Below are 21,968 nucleotides of genomic sequence, written 5' to 3'. Positions count from 1 at the left end.
TAAATCTACTTCCAGTGCTACATCATTGACTGAGTATTAGGTCTAGTACAAACGGCACTTCCAGCCTAATCCCTGCTCTGGTGCAGTCAAGTGAGCACCGGCTACCTTATTTTACGAATCTCTCATTAGGAGAGGAAAGATTCCAGAGTAGGACTGCAGTGCTTCTGAGTTTACTGCCCCGGCTCACCCCCTTACAGTTAGACGTCTCGTTCACTTGGATGCTGGGGGATCTGGCTGTGTCCAGTCAATAGGTAAGGAGTCCCTCTTAAATTATCCGCAGGCAGAAAAGAGAATTCGAATTCAATAATAGTAGTTTGGGGCTTAAAAGTGTTTACAGGCGTGTCTCGTCTTACGCTGGGGTTAGGGTCCACTATCAGCGCCTAAAGCGACAATCCCGTATAGTCAAAATTACATTGAGTATAATGGGGGGCGGAATCGCTCAGACTGCAGGTACAGTATTGACATTGTTATTTTTCTCTCTTTTTCTATTTTGTTTTTGCCTGACTGCACAAAGCTGAATTGGCGCATGTTAAATGTGCTCAAGATGAGACTCCCCTGTGTATACATGTGTGTGTGTTGGAGGAGGGAACTATTTGGTCATGATTTGTGCTTGGCATAGTTACTAAACTTGAGGATCCCAAATGAGGCCTATGACAAGGGTAATAGGAGTTTCTACTTTCCAGACTGTTACTCTGTACCCAGCAAAGCAATGTCTAGCTATAGTTCAGTACTAGCTATAGGGCAGTGGCTCTGGAGGAGGAGCTGGGACCTGCTTTCAGCACCATTGCAGGGGACAGTTACCGGCAGCTGGTCTGCACCTGGGAAGACTTGGCTGATTTTACGCAAATTGTGTCCATGCAGCGATTTAGACGTTTTAACTCCTCTGGCTATGGGCCCTGAAGTCCTAGTCTTTCCTCCACTAAACCTCCCCCTGAGTGAGAAGGGATCAAAGACATCAAGGTTGAGCCTATGAAACAGTTGTTATTTTGTTTCCTCAGACTAGAAACAAGACAAACTGGGACTGCAAGCAAGACACAAGAAGGGTTTATTTGTGATGTTGGTGTTTGGATAGCCCCTTTTCCTCTCCAGCTGGGGAAGGGGTGTAACTTCAGGTGTGTGACAGAGCCTGCCCCTCTTTTAGAGATCTGACTTTATGTGGCGTTTGCATCACGTGTGATGCAGCGTGGGAACAATGCACTTGGTCACCCATTCAGCAATGTAGACTCTGGCTGCAGAAAGCCAGGCCCAGCATCCACTGCCATCCCCATCCACCTTAAGACTTCCAGACCAATTTCCTGTGTGATGTGGCTTCCTTTCATCTGACCTCCAGGGGAGTGGGGGGTGAGGGGAGCTCATCAGCAGGCAAGCTAGGCAGAACCAAGAACTTCCAGCAGCCACACAATACATTGTTGCATATGCACTTTTATTGAATGGAGAGATCTGTCGAAGTGTAAGGCTAATCTATAGAAGTGTAAGGATGATCTAAATGTCACAACTCATTCTCTCCAGTAGCAAAATGCAACACTGGAAAGTTTGATGAAGGTAGTAGTGCTGTATGAGAGCCAACTCTTGGTATAGCCAATGATGCCTCAAGAAGGAGCATAGGTACCATGGCAATTTAGCAGGCCCAGGAGTCATTTGGCAAGGGTGTGACTGTGGTAACCACTGCTTGGTGAGGACATGGCAGGATTGTAGTAGCTAAGCCTGGGCTACAGGGGGTTTGCAGCGGGGGTGGGATGTGGCCTATGTATTACTTTCACACATTAGGGCACCCCACCTTTTCCCAGTCCATAGGGCTCCAGACAAAAAGGACCCACCCTTACCCAATCTGTAGGGCTCAGGGTGTAACTAACCTGGTCAATTTAAGTACCCACACCCTTTCCCAATCCGTACGGCTCCTGGTATATACTACTTCTGCAGGTCTGCAGGACCTTTTACCAGCGAAAGAGCCTTACATGGTAATATACTCCATAACCTCTATTTATTAACCATCACTTGCCACGTCTTCACAATAAATAAGGTTATGCTATTAATAGCTATTCAATTATACAGTGGGTGGGGCAGAAATAACTGTTTTTTTGTTTGGGCCGCATCTGTCAAAAAAGCCTCCGCTGGACTTGGGTGAACTGTGAGAGAATCTTCGACTGACTGTAGTGTGGGAGGCCTCACCCCCAAGCTGTCTGATATGACCAGTGAGTAGCCATTATAAAGGAAAGCCTCCAGTGCTTTGTCTTAGCTCACATCGTTAAAGAGCTGTAGCTAAATGGGCTTCCAATAAGGCACCATATGACTCTTGCACTGAATTGGAGTACAAGGTCAAGAGAGTCTTTCTGCCTCATACTCCAGCAACCCATCAGAGCAAGCACACCAAGCCAATCAGTCAGAAGGGCCCCTTGCTCAAAGGAGAATACAGACAGATGGAAGAAGAGATGCTTGAAGACAAGATGCATGAGTGTGTGGTGGGGTGTAAAAACATCACACTGGAACTGAAGGGGTTAGGGAGTAACTCTGGGCCCAGGTGACCCTGCCCATCCCCACCTGAAGAACACGCTCCAGCTGGAGGTGGAGCTTAAAAGGGAGCAAGACAGCTCACAATGGCCTATGGTAGGGCCGGGTGAAGGATCTACCCTAAGTGCTCTGGAAGAAGGATGCTGCAGAAGCCTTTTCCAGGGAGCAGGCACCTGCCTGCTGAGCCCCGAGAGGCTGAAGGTTCAGTTACTCTCTTTTTTGTTACTACTTTGTCTCAAGCTGTAAGATATTGGCAGGGTCGTGAGTGGTAGGAAGAGGGAGAGGGACAGGGAGGCAGCCTTAAGGCACTCCCATGTGCTAGTCATTGTTGCCTCTTACAGGGCCCTAGGCCAGAGCTTGGTGGAGTGGGAAGGCCTGGACTCCCCTACCAACCACCCTTATTATGAAAAGCATGAAAATCCTCACTTCCAGTCTCCCTCTTGGGAAGCTAGGGGAGGAAAAAAACTCTGTAAACTCTGCAACTGGGACTGGACACAGGCAGGGGCCAAAAGACAGACTGAAGCTCCCCCCAGTGGTGAGGGCGTGGGACCCAATATGATCCCTGGGACTCTGTTACTCCATGGAGGGATAAGGCTAATTGGTGACCTGACTAGAGGATTGAGTCAACACCCACCAAAAGCCAGACCACCGCAGGGCATGACAATGGCCAGTGAGAGACATTGGAGGTGGGGAAAGTAGCGACCTAGTGTTCTAATTACTAGGCAATGTTTCCAATGAGCACTGCCCATAACAGCTTGTGTGCCCCTTTCCACACTGTGCATGCTTCAGGAATTTAGGAAATAATTTTGTAATCCAGTACACTCCCAATTCTGCATAATGGGCCAACTTCTTGCGCCGTTGAGTTCAGTGGCAGAATTCCCATTGACTTTAGTGACTCCAGGACTTAGTGCCGAATTTCTTTTGGGAAGGTGTGTGTATCGATAAGTACTTTAAACTTCTGTTAACACAAGACACATAGGAATTGTCATACCAGCTCAGGTCAATAGACTCTAGTGCAATATCCTACTTCCAACAGTGGCCAGTATCAGATGCTTCAGAGAAAGATGCAAGAAACCCTGAAACTAGCAGATGTGCATAATCTGCCTCTATGAAGGTCTCCTCCTAATTGCTAATAGTTAGAGATTGCCTGACGCGGAAGGTTTTATATCTCTTCCAATTTTTTGTTAGCAGTTACTATTGTGACTCTGAATATTCTTGCATCCATATAATTGTCCAGTCTGTCAAGCAGAGCGTACTGTAGTAGGTTTGAGTGGTTCCTCCTTGTCAGCCTCAGATGGAGGTCACCCCGCCTTACTATGCCACCTAGTGGCTGACAGCCAATTGACAAAGGATTAGCATGGTATGTGTCAGTAAAGAATCTAGGGCCCTGGCCCCTTGGGGCAGGGCAGGGACAATTAGCAGTCTTTAGCCCAGGTCCCTGGCTGGGGCAGGTACAAACACAATCAGGCTCTAGCTCTCTGGGCAGGCAGAGCAATATCAGTCCATAGTGTAGCTCCCTGGCTGGGGCTGACAGCAAACACAGTCCATCTGGCCTAAGGTGGGTAGGCTGCCACCCCAGGGGTGAGATCAGCAGCAGGAGGTAGGGAGACCCGGGCCCACCCTACTCCACTGGCTCCCAGCTCAGGGCCCTATCAGTGGCAAGTGGCTCCACCATTGGGTTAGCAGGGGTCCTACCAAAGCACTCTGGCTGTGGTTTCAGCAACACAACCATACTAATGTCTGGTTTCCCTGGTCTACTTCCTATCCCCACTTGTTCATAGGGTCCTGTGGCTTGTCGGAGAAAAACTCAGTTTTCGCTTTTTGTTTGGGTGCAGCAAAATCAAATACTTCATTATTTCTCCAGCAATTGCAATAGAGGGAGGGAGTGCCCTAGGACACAGGTTCGCCCCAGTCCCAGACAGGTCTCTCAACAGATAAACAATTACAGCAAGCCTTTATACTTCTGTTACAGACAATAACAAGCAATAATACAGACAATAATAAGCAACAACTGCATTTTGTTTATACATAGGCCGTTTTGCTATTTTATTTTTTTTACTTTTGGAAGGCGCCAGTCTACATATTTGGTTATTAGTGCAAGGTTATGACAACTTCTCACACAGTTCTTTTCCACTTGCCTCATACTATTCTCGCTTCTACAAGTCTCACATCATTAGGGTTACAGCTGGCCTAACTCTTGCTAACAAACTGACATGCATTAAGATCCCCTACAGATCCTTGTCAATTCTTTCCCTTCTTCCACAGGCTCATGTATCCTTGATCTCCTTGGGGTACTTGGCAGCCAGCAGTCCTGGCAGCTCCTTGGGGTACTCATCTGGTGGCAGTCTCAGTAGCTCCCCTCTCTCGGGGTTGTCCTTCAGGGGTTGGCACTGTTTGGTCCTTGGTCCAGGAGCTGGCAGCAAGGCAGAGGCATCTGAGTTCTTCCCTGGCTCTGGCCCAACTAAGCTAGAGGCCCCACCTCTTATATTTCCTGTTATGCCTCTCTGCTTCCAGCAAGTGGGGGGGGGGGAAGGGGGGGATGGAACTGGCCTGGCTCCACCCACCAGGGGGTGGAGAGTGATTCCTCCCTGTTAGCCATGGAGTGAGGCCATTCCACCTCACTACAGTACATTAATGGCGTAGCTCATGAGTAACAGCCATGAGAATTTTTCAGTTAATTCACCTATTTTAGCACTAAAATATATCCTCCCTTCCTATTTTTAAGGATTGCCTGCTCACATTCCAGTGCAATGTAGCACCAGTAAGACAAACAGAAGATCAAATAAACTGTGTCCTTTTGTGTGTCTAATTTATTTAGCAAAATGTTTTCATTGTAGTGTCCCTGGAGAACAACGAGAAAAGGTATTGCTAAACACCTGAACAGATACAATGAAGATCTTACAGTCACCTGTGACCACCATACAATACACTTCTGTATCACATAATGTCATGTCCAGTTCTAGGTGTGTGTCCTGAGTTTCCATAGAGAAGAGATGAATGGGGCAACTCACACCTCTCAGAGCTTATTGCCACATTCAGTTGCATTAGCAGCACTGCAGTCAACAAATGACTGTCACAAACAGCAAGACCTCCAACATGGGGAAGTTGTTACATGGTGAAACAATGGCATCTCACAACGGACAGTCAAACAGAGGACTATAGAGCAAGATAAAAAAGGGGAAAGGGTGGTTTATCCTAAGTATTATGTGGTAAGAGGGCACAAATAGACTCATAGACTTTAAGGTCAGAAGGGACCATTATGATCATCTATCAGAGGGGTAGCCGTGTTAGTCTGGATCTGTAAAAGCAGCAAAGAATCCTGTGGCACCTTATAGACTAACAGACGTTTTGGATTCACCCACGAAAGCTCATGCTCCAAAACGTCTGTTAGTCTATAAGGTGCCACAGGATTCTTTGCTGCTTTATGATCATCTAGTCTGACCTCCTGCATAATGCAGGCCACAGAATCTCACCCATCCACTTCAGTAACAAACCCCTAACCTATGTCTGAGTTATAGAAGTCCTCAAATTGTGATTTGAAGACCTCAAGCTGCAGAGAATCCTCCCGCAAGTGACGCATGCCCCATGCTGCAGAGGAAAGCGAAAAACCTCCAAGACCTCTGCCAATCTGCCCTGGAAGAAAATTCCTTCCTGACCCCAAATATGGTGATCAGTTAAACCCTGAGCATGTGGGCAAGACTCACCAGCCAGCACCCAGGAAAGAATTCTCTGTAGTAACTCAGATCCCATCCCATCTAACATCCCATCTATGGATATTAAGGAAGGTCTTGGGGGAAAAGCATTTTAAGAGTGTGGGATTTTCAAAGCTGCTCAGTGTGGGCCGAACTCAGCCCCCTTTTGAGTCAGTGTAAATCTCCCATTTATATCAATGGGAAAGGTTTAGCCAACACTGAATAATCTTGGAAATGCCATTCTAACTATATGAAATGCATCTTTTTTTTCAGGTCGGGGATTAGAGTAGTATGATAACTCAGTTATTAAGATCAAATCTTCTGCTATATACCCACACCAATATTTTATAGCTCCTCAGAAAAGAGACCCATGGAGAACACTCTTTCCTGTCTCATTTGCCCATTGTAATACAATTTTCCATTTTCAGAGCTCTCTGCGTGAGATTTCGTGCATTTTGAGGATTGCAGAAAGTTTTGGTTGTAGCGAGTTACACTCTTGTGGGATTAAATGTAATTGGGGTAAAAAAAATACAGTAACCTTATGTTAGAGAGCTGGAAAGAGCGTGACCTCAAAATGGGGTATCTAATAATGGCTGCCATCAGGAATCAGTTATAACTGTCTCTAGGATTGGCCATATCATGTTGTGGTAAATTGTGTAAAATGGACAGCATTGATTGGAATTGCTTTCCTTACTAAAAAATAGGTCAGATCGATAAGTTAAGCGTGAGGGCAGTTTTTCTTGTTATTTCTGTATGAATGAGCAACTTCTATAGCTGTAGCTAGGGCTGTGATTTTTGTCTTGTCCTTTTAGGAAAAGTCATGGGGAAATATGGCAAAAGTCATGGAATGTATTAAGAAAGCACAGAATGGGCATGTTTAACAGCCAACATGTTTATTTTTTCCATTTTGAATATAAAATGAAAAGTGCCAGTGATGTTAGAGCCATTTTAATTTAGAAGTTGCCTTATCATCTTGCTAATCTGTCTATTTTGTCTTGGAAAACTCCCAATCCTTTATGGAATTAAAACTGTCAGAGTCCACATGTCCAGTTCTGCTCGGTCTACTGATTGTTCTTCATCTGTAGATCAGAGTTTCATTTTGCCTTTCTCAAGTCTCTCTATGAAGTTAATGTGGCTGTTACCATCCCAGTATTCACTCACAAGAATTACCCAAATGTCACATGTTATGGCTGTTCTTGTTATAAACAAGAAAATAATAGAATCCAGGACAACAATCTGGGCTGCACCCATTAATTAACAACCTGCTCCACGTATCTTAACAAAGCAAAATATCTGCAGAAACAGGGATCCTATGGTTCTTATTACCAGTCGAAGAGGCACAGTATGCATGAATACCACCCTTTTGGGCCTCTTTTAGGCATAATAGGCTAATACACATGCAAATAATGGCCAAAAGTGGCTGAGAAGTGTGTAATAGGGGAGAGAAGTCTTCATGGTATCCCATTGGAACCCATAAACGCCTCCTGGTGAATGCTGTGTGGATGTTCTCATCAAGTTATGGGGGAGGTATGGTGGGGCAGGACCAAAGAAGACCCATTCTATGCAGCATCAGCTCACAGCAAACTCACAGGGAGATACTCATGTGACACACGGATGTGGTCCATATTAGCTCCCATGGGATCCCGCTCTGTGCCCTGATGGAGTGGGGAGTTTGGCTCAGATGCAGGTAGGAAACCCATAGCCTTGTAGCACTTGTGTGTCTTTTAATATCCCGAGTTCTCTGTATTTAGACCATGCCACACTCCCACATAGCCCTGTAAGCTTGGCTTCTTCCTGGCCTCATGATGCAGCAAAAATGCCAGTAGTCTCCAAACACCTGACTCCCCTGTAGCTTTGCCTTCCCCATCCAGGAGCATTTCAATATTATCACACATATAGTTATGTATTTCTGGAGAGCCCACTACTTTTTCCAATCAATGCATCAGTCCTGTGGCATACAGCTGCAAGAAGTAAAAATAGCGATCATGCAGGGGGCCCAGAGCGAAACAGCCGTATTTATACACTGTCTGCCCTGCAGCTCAAACTACTGAAAATTCCAAGGCGATAGTCAGCGACGTGGCTAATACTGATAAAAATCGTTTTTCTTATCTTTATTTTTTTTTAAGGATTTGGGAAAGCGTTTTGTTTTTATTTGAATCAGTGAAGGCAAAGCCAAAATCCCATGCTTTCAAAAAACAGCACTATTGAAACCCTGCAGGCACTGTATGATATGCTGAGTTAGCACCTGATACTGGGCTAGTTAATGCTGTACATTCCTTTGAGGTCTTTCGCTTCTGCTTTTAGATAGTGAGGTGGCTGTTTCATTGTAGTATTAGTTGTTTCTTTTATTTAACACCCAGGCAAACAGTGTATTGATATTTTTTCTGTCTACACAGTAATTTGAATAAACAGCATTTGATTGGTAACATCAGTGCAATTTGATTTGCCTGAGTGCTGTAGGCATCTAAGAGAGCACCCCAGCTGTGTCGCTGAGTGGCCTAGGTATAGCTTCATACCAATGGTACGTGTAATGAGGCAGGTGCAGTGGAGGGCTGCAGTGAAAGACTTAATGTTGGCAGTGCTGTCCGTGTAACATCAGAGATTACATGCAGCTTTCTCGGGTATGAGGCATTAATGCTGAGAATCTAATGCTGGGTTATAGGGTGGTGGCAGAAATGTAATAGCCCATGTTGGGGTATGTACCTCATCAGGCCCTGTAGGGGTTAATGTGGGCCCAAGAGACCCATTTACATTCCTGGTGGCACCTGTGTGTGTGTGTGAGAGAGAGAGAGAGCAAGCACCAGACTTACTTGATCCTGACTTATGAGGCCCAGCTGGGCCGGAGCAGTCTAGTTAGTATAAAGCCAGAAAGTTTTGAGCAGAAGAGGGCTCCAGGGAGGGAATCTGCCTTCACTCTTTAGGAACAGAGAGGTGGGTAGGAGGAAACCCAAGAGAAGAATAAGCCGTCGGATCCTAGCCCTAAAAGAAGGATCAACCCAGAGAAGTTATGGGGGAGAAACGCTGGCTAGGAAGAAGTCCAGGGAAACAGCAGCAGGAAGGGGGTCCCTGCCCAATGTATTTCACTCTCTGATGTAGAAGAAGGGCTGGAGAGGGGAACTGATGAGAGGGCATGGTGGACCAGGCAGCCTGGAGGAACTTGTGCACTGGGTAACGGAACAACAGAAGGAGTAACCGAAAATCCTTCAAGAGTTTCAGCAGACCCAGCAACAAAAGAGACAGTCCTTGTTATCCTGACAGCCAGCAGTTTTGGTTGGCAAGGTGGTTGGAAAGGACACAATTTTGGGGCAAAGGTTCTAAGTCATCAGATTGGGCCGTGAGGTGGCTGAGGACAGGTGACTGAGGAACTGGGGAGATAATGCACTCTGTTATGCTTGAGCAACTGCTACAAAGTCTCCCTGGAGTCACTAGGGTTTGGGTGTGGCAACACCAATGTTATGTTAGAGCAGCGTTTCTCAAACTGGGGTCACTGCTTGTGTAGGAAAAGCCCATAGTGGGCCGGGCTGATTTTTTACCTGCCCCATCCGATCGCGTCTCCCACTGGCCGCAGTTCGCCCTTGCAGGCCAATGAGAGCTGCTGGAAGTGGTGGCCAGTATGTCCCTCAGCCCGTGCCACTTTTAGCAGCTCCCATTGGCCTGGAGCAGCAAATCACGGCCAGTGGGAGCCATGACTGGTTGGACCTGCAGGTGGGGCAGGTAAATAAACCAGCCCGGCTAGCCAGGGGCTTTCCCTACACAAGCGGCAACTCCAATTTGAGAAACACTGTGTTAGAAGCAGCCAAAGGCATTCCAGGCACTCCTCTTGCAGATCCTAGAGAACCAAAAGAGGCAGTGGGAGACAGTTATATCTGCAGGTGCAACTGGCAATGCTGGAAGAGCAGCAGCAATATTTGCTTGGGATTCTGCAGAAAGAAATCATCACAGGTCACAGGACAGGGTAAGAAAAGGAGGTTCAGGGCCCAGGAGGCCTGAGACTCAGCCAAGAGGGTGTTATGCCTGTGAGAGGGGACACCTGAAGACAGCATGTCCCTATATGCATTGCAACATGTAGGCTTGCCCTGGGGGACAGAGCAGGGGAAAATCAGCCTGTTGTCAAGACGTAGATGGGAGGGTCCCTCTCTTGCTAGCAGGGAGGTGAACCACAGCCAGAGAAAGGGCAACAGCCTCAGCAATGAGGAAAAATGGAGCAGATGTCCTGTGACACAAGTACAGTGGCTGCAGGAAAAGCCAAGATGGCAGCAGGTTGGGGTGGTCAGACCCTTGCCTCAACTGGTATTAATCATGACATATGGGAGCCATTTTCTTTTAGAGAATGGAAGGAATTCCTGGAAACCCAAATGCCCAGAAAGGGCAGGACCAGGGTGGGTGAGGTGTCAAGGAATAGATCAAGAAGCCAAAGAGAGGCTAGAGAAAAAAAAAGGGACTTAGTTGATGGGAGACAAGCCAAGAACCCAAAGACCTGGGAGAAGATCCCAAGGTGGTGGGGAAAGAAAAGGATGCAAAAATAGAACTGGATTTATTGGAGAACGAAGGCATAAAGGGATGTAAAGAGGATAAGGCTTAGAGAAGCCCAGGATCTCAAGGAGGTGAGATCTCTTCCCACTCTTGCCCTATGCCTAGGGAGAAGTAAAAGCCTTAGGATGTAGGGGGACAAGGTATAGCACATTGTAAATAAAGTACACAGTGCTGATCCTATGCAGGAGTATGCGAGGACTGTTTGTGGAGAGTAATCAGGTGAAAGAGGCCTTTCCTGTGACAGCATCCCATCCAAAAACACATGGTTTATCACATGCTCATGTGTTTGCAAGATTGGGCCCTGAAGTGGCAATAGGAATATAGTCTTCCAATTAAATCGTCCGGTGACTAGCCTGCAGCAGGTTTGCTTTTGCAGGTGCAAGAGATCACATTATGAGCTTGATTGAGCCTGTAGCTTCAACCCTATGTAGGGGAGGTGAGACACAGCTGAGCCACCTGATGAGGAGCTTTGTGACCCTGAATCATGATCATGTGCCTGCTCCTCTCTTACTGGGTGTGGGGATGGGGAGAGCAGTGTAGGTTACTGAAGTCTTTTCAGGGTATGGATTACTTCCCCCTTGTACCAGGCTGGCTCTGCTGCCTGGCGTGTAGGGTGGGTGGGTCATGGCTGCATCTGTTCTCTGCCCCTGTGTTTGCAGCCCTGCTTCCCCCCATGCCCAGAGCTGCAATTCAGGCAGCCCCAATACAGCTTCCCCTTACATCCCTATCTGGCCACCTCAGGGCTGGGGACAATCTAGTTCTCCATGCAGGGCCGGCTCCAGGCCCCAGCGCGCCAAGCACGTGCTTGGGGTGGCATGCCATGGGGGGCGCTCTGCCGGTTTCCAGGAAGGCGGCAGATGGCTCCGGTGGACCTCCCGCAGGCGTGCCTGTGGCGGGTCCGCTGGTCCCGCGGCTTCGGTGGAGCATCCACAGGGACGCCTGCTGGAGGTCCACTGGAGCTGCGGGACCGGCAAGCAGCAGAGCGCCCCCCATGGCGTGCCAGCGTGCTTGGGGTGGCGAAATGGCTAGAGCCGGCCCTGTCTCCATGAACAGTGTAACTAGTTAGCCAATTTCTTCCTATGGGGAAAAAAATCACTTGTTTAAAGTGCTGTTGCCTGTGTGGTAATGGGAGAAAAATAGACCCAAACTGCTCCACCTTCTGGAAAGCAACACCGGAAGAGGAAAAGAAGCATTTGTGAGCATCTGGGGGTGAACTACAACCAATGCAGAGAAAAGAAATGGAAAGCAATTGGTCACGTCCTCCTAATATTAGGTGAATGCAATTTCAGGCTTAAACAGTTTAAATCATTTCATATTTTGCGTCATGAAAGTCTGAATCCCAGACTTACCGGGAGCCCGGGTTAATGTTGCAGTATCAATTACTGTGAAGGTGGCAGGGTTTTCCTAGAGATTATATCTCCCTCGACGTGTCCAAGGGCTTGCTGAGTAATTAGTAAGAGGTTGAAACTGGTTGGTTTAGTGGTTACAGCAAAAAACAAATGCAGTAATCCACTGCAAAAATCTTCTGCTGTTCATTAAAAATCCTTTACACATATCAGGAAACAAAGACTAAGCTGATGAGCAGCCTGCTGCGGAAGAGGAATTGTTTTTAGAAATACAGCAACATTCTGGGCTTTTAGTCCTGACTCACCCAGTCCTGAGTCCTGGTCTACACTTACATATTAGATCACTTTAACTACATTGCTCAGGGCTATGAAAAATGTCATGCCCCATGTGACCTACTTAGGTCCTCCTAACCCCCACTGTGGACACAGCTAGGTCAGGGGAGAATTATTGTTTCAACCTAGTGACTGCCTCTTGGGGAGGTGGATTAACTACGTTGATGGAAAATCCCCTTCTGTTCATGTAGGAAGCATCTACTGGACATGGCAATGTGGTAGGGGTGTAGTTGTGCTGCTGTAGCCACTGCTGTGTAGATGTATCCTGAGTCAACAGGAGCAGACACTGAGAACTGAACTGCCCCCTCCTGTCAGAGAACTGGTGGGAAGGCTGTTTGTGAGGAGGAACTTGTTGATAGATTCCCCTCTCCGAGTTCCCCATAAACGGTTCCATGGGGGAGAAGATGTTTGTCTCTGTGACTCGCAGTGCTCCAAGCTGTTGGTTCAGTCCACCAATGCCAGAACCTGCAGGAAACACAGCCACGTGGGAGGAACGAAACCCTCTGACTGCATGGCAGCTCTCGGTCCCTGCGGCTTGGCTGTAGGACTCCAAGGCAGCTGCACTGACAGTACTCCCTTGTCTGCTGCTGCTCCTATAAGCCCTCCTCCCCCCTATAAAAAGGATTCCTCTTCGTAACACCAGCCCTGCACTGGTCTGTTCCCATTCAGCGGTGGCCTTCCCATTTCCCATCCTCTCAACCTGCATGAACCCTGGTCAGGGGTGTGACATTAGCCGATTAAAATATGACCATATAGATCATTGCTGCAACCACTGTTATATATTTTTGGGGGGAGGGATAACTCAGTGGTTTGGTCATTGGTCTGCTAAACCCAGGCTTGTGAGTTCAATCCTTGAGGGGACAAAAAATCTATCTGGGGATTGGTCCTGCTTTGAGTAGGGGGTTGGACTAGATGATCTCCTGAGGTCCCTTCCAACCCTGATTTGCAGCAAAGGTTATCAAGTGAGGTGCCTGTGAAAAGGTTATGATTATGCTATCTGTATGCATATAACATTTTTATAGGTGACATTATAAATATTGGAATATCCACCAGCTTTATGGGGATTGTCTACCTCATTCTTTGCAGTCCACCCTAATTGAGTGACCATAGCTATCCCCCACTGGGACACCAGTCACAGCCAGATGTGCCATGTAAGATTTCTGCAAAAATGTTATAATTTGCTAGCTATGATAGTCTTGTTTATGTTTGTATCACCTTTGTATTATGAGTTATAGATATGTATGAATGTCTTATTTCAAACCTGTGCTATGCTTCTGGGTGACACCCCCAGACAGTTTGGCATCTGCCCTGCCTACCCTGCTTGATGCCCCATTAAGGACTATCAGCTATACAACTGATGCATTGAGAGAAGGCAGATAGACCTTATGACTCAGCAAAGCATGGAGGGATATGCCCATGGCCAGAACTCTAAGGCCATGGCAACGCATGCAGATGTAGAGCGCTTTGGGTTAAACCTGCCTTTGGGGAATGCACTAGGGAAAGCGCTGCAGCCTGTCCACACTGACAGCTGCAAGCGCACTGCCGTGACCACATTTGCGGTATTTGTAGAGGCACTGGGAGCGGTGGATTGTGGGCAGCTATCTCAGCGTTCAAGTGGCTGCAACATGCTTTTCAAATGAGGGGGGTGGGGTGGAGTGTGTTGTTTGTATGTGGGGGGAGAAAGAGAGTGGGTTTTTGGAGTGCTGAGAGTGTGTCAGCATGCTCTCTTGTAAGTTCAGATCCCCCTAGCCCTCCTGCCTCTCAGTCACTCACTCAGTAAATGCTTGCTTTGCCTCGTTGCAGATAAGCAGCAGCTGTCTGAAATGGAGCTCTGAAAAGGCACCTCTGCATTCCTCATCCAATTTCACAACAAAGAGAAGAAAGGCCACTTGCCTTAAGGGAATTATGGGGCGTTTCCAGAGATCAATCAGAGCACAGTAACTTAACTTCCTGTTTACACTGACCCTGAAGCGTCTCACCCAATATGGAACAGCTGTTAATCCTCTTGGGGAGGTGGAGTACCAGGAGCGCTCCAGCCAGGGACTCAGAGCGCTCTATGTGCCTTGCCAATGTGGACAGGGAGTAAGGTAGAGCACTCTGGGAGGCTTTATTGTGGTATAAAGTGCCAGTGTAGCCAAGCCCTGAGTCTTCCAAGCTATGTGCTGGGCAACTTGTGATTGAAACAAAGCAAGCACAGGCTGCATGGCAAAAGACTATAAAAGGCAGCTGCATCTTCTCCATTTGGTCTTCAGTCCTGCTTCTTACCTCTGGAGGAACCTTGCTACAAACTGAAGCGCTGAACAATGGACTGAATGACCCATCCAAGCTGTGGATGTACTCCAGAGACTTGACTTAAGCCAGCAGTTTATTCCATCACTGCTACAAGCCTGAACCAAGGACTTTGCCATTGCTGTATGTAATTGATTCCTGTAACCAATTTTAACTTTCTTTCTTTAGATTTTAGATACTAAAGGATTGGCATCAGCATGATTTTTGGGTAAGATCTAAGTTATATATTGATCTGGGTGTATGGCTAGTCCTTTGGGATCAGAACCTGTTATTTGATGAGACCGGTTGTAAAGAACCACTCATCCCTGAATCCATTGTTTTGGTGGAGATATAAGAACTGGAATGCCTGAGAAAACTGCCTTGATGTTTTCTTGTTAGCCAGTGTGGTAAAACAGAAGTTCACTTTTGTGGCTAGTTTGGTATATCTTATAAAAGAATAACCACCAGTTCTGGGTTGTGTTTGCCCTATTTCTCAGCAGTTCGTCCTGAATTTAGCATTCTCAGCTAAGGCATGGTTACAGTGTACTACTCCCTTGCCTGCTGCTGCTCCTGTAAGCCCTCTTCCCCATCATAGAAAGGGTTCCTCTGCATAACTCCAGCCTTGCCCTGGCCTGTTCCCATTCAGCAGAGGCCTTCCCATTTCCCACCCTCTCAACCTGCATGAACCGTGGGCAGGGGTCAAACTGGGAAAAGACCATAATGGCGATGCTCTGCCAAGCTGTGCCCACGTGTGCTGCCAAAAGGGGGCATCATGACAGTAGACTAGGCAGATCTGTGAACCCGCCTCTCCTTTCTTACCGGCTTTCCAGGGTAATGAAATAGCTCACAATGTTGCCATTTAAACTGGCATCTGCATGAATATTTTGCTGATGTGAATGGGGCAATCCACATCTCTCAGAGTTGTTAGCCACGCTCAGGCAGACACTGGGACACATTTCTGAAGCATTCTTTACAAGCAGAACAGCTAGTGATTTATCAGGGTTTTCTAACGAAGGCTGAGATTCTGGAGCAGCCAAGGCAGCTTGGGAAGAGACACTGGGACCCTGCACACTGGCTCAATGCAAGTCCTGATCCTGATGCCACATGTAGCCTGCTGAGATGTCCATAGAAAATGGGAGATGGTGCCAGGGAGACAACGAGCTCCCTTACTTCCATTAGGGAAGGATGTGATACAAGTGCAGAGGGTACGCTCTGGTCTCAAGGAAGGATTTTAGGAGTTGGTCCTCTCTCTTATAATGGGAGCATCTCTGCTTTAGTCTTCTAGGTCACTTAATTATTGATCCAGTGTAGAGAGTGATTGATTAAACATATTGCTTCAGTTTCTTTGAAGAATTAAGGCTTAGTTTGACACTATTTTTTGCTCCCCTCTTAAAAATAGTGAAGGAGGCAGAACTGGAATGGACTTTGGCTAGGGTAACCATATGTCCAGGTTTTCCCAGACATTTCCTCTGTTTTGATCCCCGCCCTCAGCCTGGATGGATTTTTTAAATAAGAAGAAATTTCCAGGATTTTTGCAGGGCAGACATTGCAGGCTCCGTGTCCTGAATGATCCCTCTGCTGCAGCCCCGGCTGCCGGATCCTACTCAATGCTTGGATCTTCAGACATATAGTTTTTTAAATAAATCCTTCAAAAGACCACCCTTAACTAAAATACACATTTTAATTTTAATTACTATTGTAAAAAATAACTTGCTTCCAAAATCCTTCTGTTCTTTCTGTCCACCCCTTCTCCCGTCGGGCCCCCCCCTTCCCACAAATTGAAGACAGCCCTTAAAGGAACAACACCCCTTTCCTTCCAGATAGCTGGACAAAGTTTCCTTTCTTTACTTCTGACTATCTGATGAACTAGTTTTAAAAGAACCCTCCAGCAAAATCAGTACCTAGCAAGATATAAAATCCTTTGTTATGCCTAAAATCTTTGAAAACATATTTTTTAAAGTTGGTGAATTTTCATAAACATGTCTATTGTTATGGATATCACACAAAGTAAATTAGTGTTCCCTTTTTCTAAAAGCAATGAACATTGTTATGAACACACTGAACCTCTGTGACTGATTAATTTAAAATAATTTCTTTGTTTCAGTGAGTTAAATATGTAGTAATCTGGAATGATTACTTAATGAAGGCTTAAGAGTACATTTAAAATATAAAATCATCTTAGAAATACTGATTAAGAAAATGTAAAACAGAGAAGAGCTGCATCACATATTCCATAATATTTAACGTTGTATTCAGCAAGACAGCTGACTCACCCTTACTACAAAGTTTTTGCAAATAAATCTCTGACAAACTTCAAGGCATATCAAAACACCTGTGACTGACATTTTTTATTCCCAAAATTAGTGCTTTTAATTAGGTACCTTCTGCATGTGCAGTCTTCACCATCTGACATGCAGTGGAAAACATGCTCCATTTTCTTTAGAAAGAAATTGAAGAAGAGTGGTTTTTTCAAATGTCATTTGCTTCATTTGGGTTCATGGATTTGGCTGGAAGGGGATGAGCAGAATGGGGGAGGGAAGAGAGGAGGGAGAGGGTGGGGCACGGGCAGAGTGAGGCGGAGCAGGAGTGGAGTATGGGTGGGTCAACAGGCAGAAGAGATGGGCTGCCCCAAGCGGCAGCTTCACCTACTGCCCATGACAGCAGGTAAGAGCTGGTTGGCTCCTGCACACCCAGGGTGCACTGCAGTCTCCTTAGGCAGCAGCCATAGTCACAGAGCCAAATGCACCAGCACTGCACATTGTGTGTCAGAGAGAGAGTACAGGGATCTCTGCGGGGAACTGTGACTCTCCACCATCGTGAGGCAGGCCAGGCATCTCGGTATCCTTTGCTGCCTTGTTCCTCCTCTCCCCTGCCCCCGGGCTACAAGCCCAGGCTGCCGTTGCGCATAGGGGCACCAGTTTAATAATACTGTGTAGAGCTCCATAAATCCTAAGGACGCCCCTGCTTGGAATGTTCTGTTCCTATTGTTCGCACCCCTTTAATACAAATGGGTTAACAACATCACAATAAATAACTAATAATGCTTTACCTTCCATCTAAGGGCCTCAAAGTGCTGGGATATGTATGTTAATAAAGGTGTTTAAAAACAGTCAACAGGGAGAAACATAGTTTAGAGTAGGCCCATGTATAAAAACACTAAGTATTCTGGTGGTGGTGGTGAAATTATTGGGCCTACACATTTACTCTAATTGTGAGTTTAACCATAAAAAGTAAGTAAGTCCATAAGATGTCACAATAACTTATAACAACAAATGTTAATGGGGAAAAATACAAAAAGGAGACAGAAAGACTGAATTAGTTCAAACACAAAGGCGGCCTCCTATCATTCAGGGACTATGATGATTCTGCTTGTTAAACAAGAAAAGTGTGGAACCAGAAATTAGAGAACTCAAATTGTCAGAAACTAGGCCTCAGTGGTGGACAAAATAATGAGGGAATGGGCTATTCCACCCACCACTCCCTTCGTGGGTCCTTAAAGAAAGAGAAAAGTTGGCTTCTAGAGCGAGCTTCACCATCAAGACTACCACCCCCACTGTCTGCTGAGATCCTGTTCTGAAAAATGCCCTGACCAGACCAGGCCAGAGAGGGGGAGTCAGACGACATCACGACCTCCAGTGACTAAAACCCAAACACTGCCTGGGGTATGAGACTTTGGGTATGTCTACATCTACAATTTTGCAGCGCTGGTTGTTACAGCTGTATTAGTACAGCTGTATAGGGCGAGCGCTGCAGAGTGGCCACACTTACAGCAACCAGCGCTGCAAGTGGTGTTAGATGTGGCCACACTGCAGCGCTGTTGGGCGGCTTCAAGGGGGGTTCGGGGAACGTGAGAGCAAACCGGGGAAGGAGACCTGGGGGGATGCTGGAGGGGGCATTTAGAGGGTGCTGGAAGGGTGTGTGTGTGTGTACTAGGAGGGGGCATTTGGGGGTACTGGAGGGGGGTCTATACTGGGAGGGGGTATTTGGAGGGTGCTGGAGGGGTGTTTGTACTGGGAGGGAACACTTGGCGGGTTCGGGGGGGTGTAGTGGGACAGGGTATTTGGGAGGTGCTGGGGTGGATGTGTGTACTGGCAGGGGGTATTTGGAGGCAGGGCCTGCCAGAGGATTCAGGAAGCCTGGGGTCTTTGGCAGTGGAGGGCCCCTGCTTTGGTGGTAATTCGGCAGCAGGGGGTCCTTCCGCTCCGGGACCTGCTGCCGAAGTGCCCCGAAGACCCGCAGCAGGGGCCTCCCACTACCGAATTACCGCTGAAATGGGACCCGCTGCCGAACTGCTGAGTCTTTTGTGGTAATTCGATGGCGGGGGGTCCTTCCACCCCCTGCCACCGAAGACCCAGAGCGGAAGAAGTTTCGGGGGCCCAGGCCCTGCGAGAATTTTCCGGGGCCCCCAGAGCGAGTGAAGGACCCCTCTCCAGGGGCCCCAAAAAACTCTCATGGGGGCCTGGGGCAAATTGCCCCAATTGCCCCCCACCCCAGGCGGCCCTGTTTGGAGGGTGCTGGAGGAGTGTGTGTGTACTGGGAGAGGTATTTGGGGGTGCTAGAGGTGTGTGTGTGTACTGGGGGGTTTTGGAGGATGCTGGAGGGGACACATGGGGGTATTGGAGGGGGTACCTGCAGCCTCACTCTCTCGATGTGGGGGACAGTGTCACTCCCTGTCACAGTGGCAGGAGCAGGCCTGGGACACAACATCAGCCATGCATCAGTGCCTTCCTGCCTCTTCCCATCCCTGGATGCATAGCTGTTTTTGTCAGTAAATTCAGAAACTGGCAGTACATACCTGGGGGTTAGCAAATGCCTGTTAAATGGCTTCATTACCACTTGAATGGCTCTTTAACAGTTTCAGTGTTGTGCTAACAGGTCTGGCAGGCTGAAGGCTTTTTCATTTTTAAGTTACTAGATCCCCTCCGGAGTAAGAGTCACCAGGCTGCAGCAGCTAGCTGTGGGAGTCTACAGGAAAGGTCAGAACAGGGATAGGAAGAGCTGAGAGTGTGGACACTAAGACCCAGTGGTGCCCCAAATTTTCTGGTGCCCTACGCAGCGTATTCTGCGTATGCCTAAGGATGGCACTGATTCCAAGGTCTTGAGCCATCACAGAACTGGTCTTTCTGTTGCTTATTACAAACTTTACCAGAGCATCTGAACTCTTAGAAGGTCCCTTTTCACAGGTGTGTGACCTTCAGAGACAGACTTAAACAAGCTGGGCTTCCAAGGCCTCATGCCACTTTCCCAGCTCCTGCACACAGAGGGCAGGAACTTCAGGTGATGAAGCCAGCAGGACCGATTCCCATCTCAGGAGTGCCAGGTTCTCCTTTATGGCTGAGAGGAGACCGGCAGGCCTTTCTTTCATTGGGTGAATGCAGACAATAGAGCGGAGCGTCACATACCCCTCTTCCACCAGCCTGTAGAAGTAAGGTAGTCTGGGTTGCAAGTCAAGGAGAAGCGCCAGAAGGAAGCCATATTTGAAAGGAGTAGCAGAAAGAGCCAGGAGATGATATTGGCTCTAGTGACGGGGTGTACATTCATGGGCCCCTGCTGGAGGCTCCACTGCTCGCTACACCCTGACCCAGGAAACGGCTTTTGAAGAGTTAAAAGAGCAGCAAGTATTAGACCACTGAGCTTGCCTAGAGAGACAATTTTGGTCTTTCAGCAGCCACAAGGGCTGGAGATCAGCAAAAGCTGGTCAGGGACCAGCAGGCTGAGATAAAAATAGCTGCCTTCCACTAGCAAGGCAATTCTGGATGCGTAGAGATGGGATGCTCCCTAGCCTGTAGTTCAATGGCTTATTGCAGGCCACAATCAGCAACAAGAGTTCAAGAAGAACCCTGCTGATTTTATTCTAGAGAGGGATTTCAACCCCACAAAGGAAGGAAACCACTATTCATCTATAACTGGCCCTGAAGGGTAAGGAACTCCTTCTATTTATTATACCCTGGAAGAGGTTTGGACTGTATGACTCAACCAGAGGGGTGAGCCACAGAAGACCCACAGAGGTTGCCTAACAGCCTGCAGAGGGTGCTGAGAGCAGCAGACAGTGGAAGCTCTGCATTCAACCGCCTGGGGGCACTCAAGGAGGTGAGTGCAACTCATTACAACATCATTACCACATCACTGAAATTAGGGGGCCTGGCAGGAGCCTGTTTATTGGAACTTCACTGAATCTGAAAAAAACCCCAGTTGTATGGACTCATAATATGATCAGTGCAGTTTTATATTAAAATATATTACACAGTGATTGTATCTGTGCAGCAAGAGAACTGGAAATTGTGCATTGGTTTTAGAAAGTTTTTTTGTAGCTTCCAAATGGCCAAATGAATCAGTGTTTTGTTTTAAAACAACAACAGGCTGGGATCTAAGGCCCAATTTTGAATGAAGTTCCTTGTGTCACAAACTTAATCAGATTTTTTATAAAAATCTGAGTGAAATCTGAGACAGACTGAGAACTCTAGAGGCCAAAGCCTTTGCACTGGATGAAATTCACTTGTGTTGAGAAGGGACTTCTGTAAAATGTAAGCCTTTTGCTGCCCAGAGCAGGGAAGAGCTACAGACACAGCAGCCACTCATTGGCCATCTCCAACCACAATACAATTTAAAAGCAAGTGGAGCCCTGCCCCCTAGTGCTTACAATCTAAACAGACAAAGGAAGGGAGGGGAAACAAAGAATCAGGGAGCAGAACCGACCAGACCAAGCTCACAGCGCAGGAAAGGGGTGGAGCTGGGAACAGAACCCATTAAACCACGTTGCCTCTCGGAGAAAGGGTCTCCATGATGGTGCTGTTTGGTTCAGGGCAGAAGGCACCAGTAGGGGTAGGGATGGGGTCTCGGTTTATGCAGATTCAGTGGTGCTGTCACATTATGTAAGTAGGGCAAAAGGCTGCAGCTGCTAAGTCCAGTTGGAGTAGGCGTTTTGTGGGGGCTGTGCAACTACTTACCCGTACATTCAATGAGACCAGAAAGGACATTATTATCAGTTTAAAATCTAGGTTATTTAAACTAAATAAGGTTAATGTGTTTTCAGCTGCTACATTTGCCCACAGCATGTGCTTTCAACTTCTGTGCCTGAACAATCCCTTCCCCATCTATTTTTTTTTTTTTTACAAGTTTTTCCTCTCCTCTGTTGCTGGTGAAAGACACAGAAACAGCAGCGGAAGCTGATCGATTGACTCAATATAGGAAATTGAGAAAGTGGCTGTAAATCAAGTGCTGTCAAGTGCGTGATGCAAACAACAGGAAAATGATGTTTTCTTCTAATCCAATTCATATGTAGTCATCC

The sequence above is a fragment of the Gopherus evgoodei genome, chromosome 3, assembly GCF_007399415.2.
Source record: "Gopherus evgoodei ecotype Sinaloan lineage chromosome 3, rGopEvg1_v1.p, whole genome shotgun sequence".
NCBI lineage: Eukaryota > Metazoa > Chordata > Testudines > Testudinidae > Gopherus > Gopherus evgoodei.
This window is presented reverse-complemented; position numbering follows the sequence as displayed.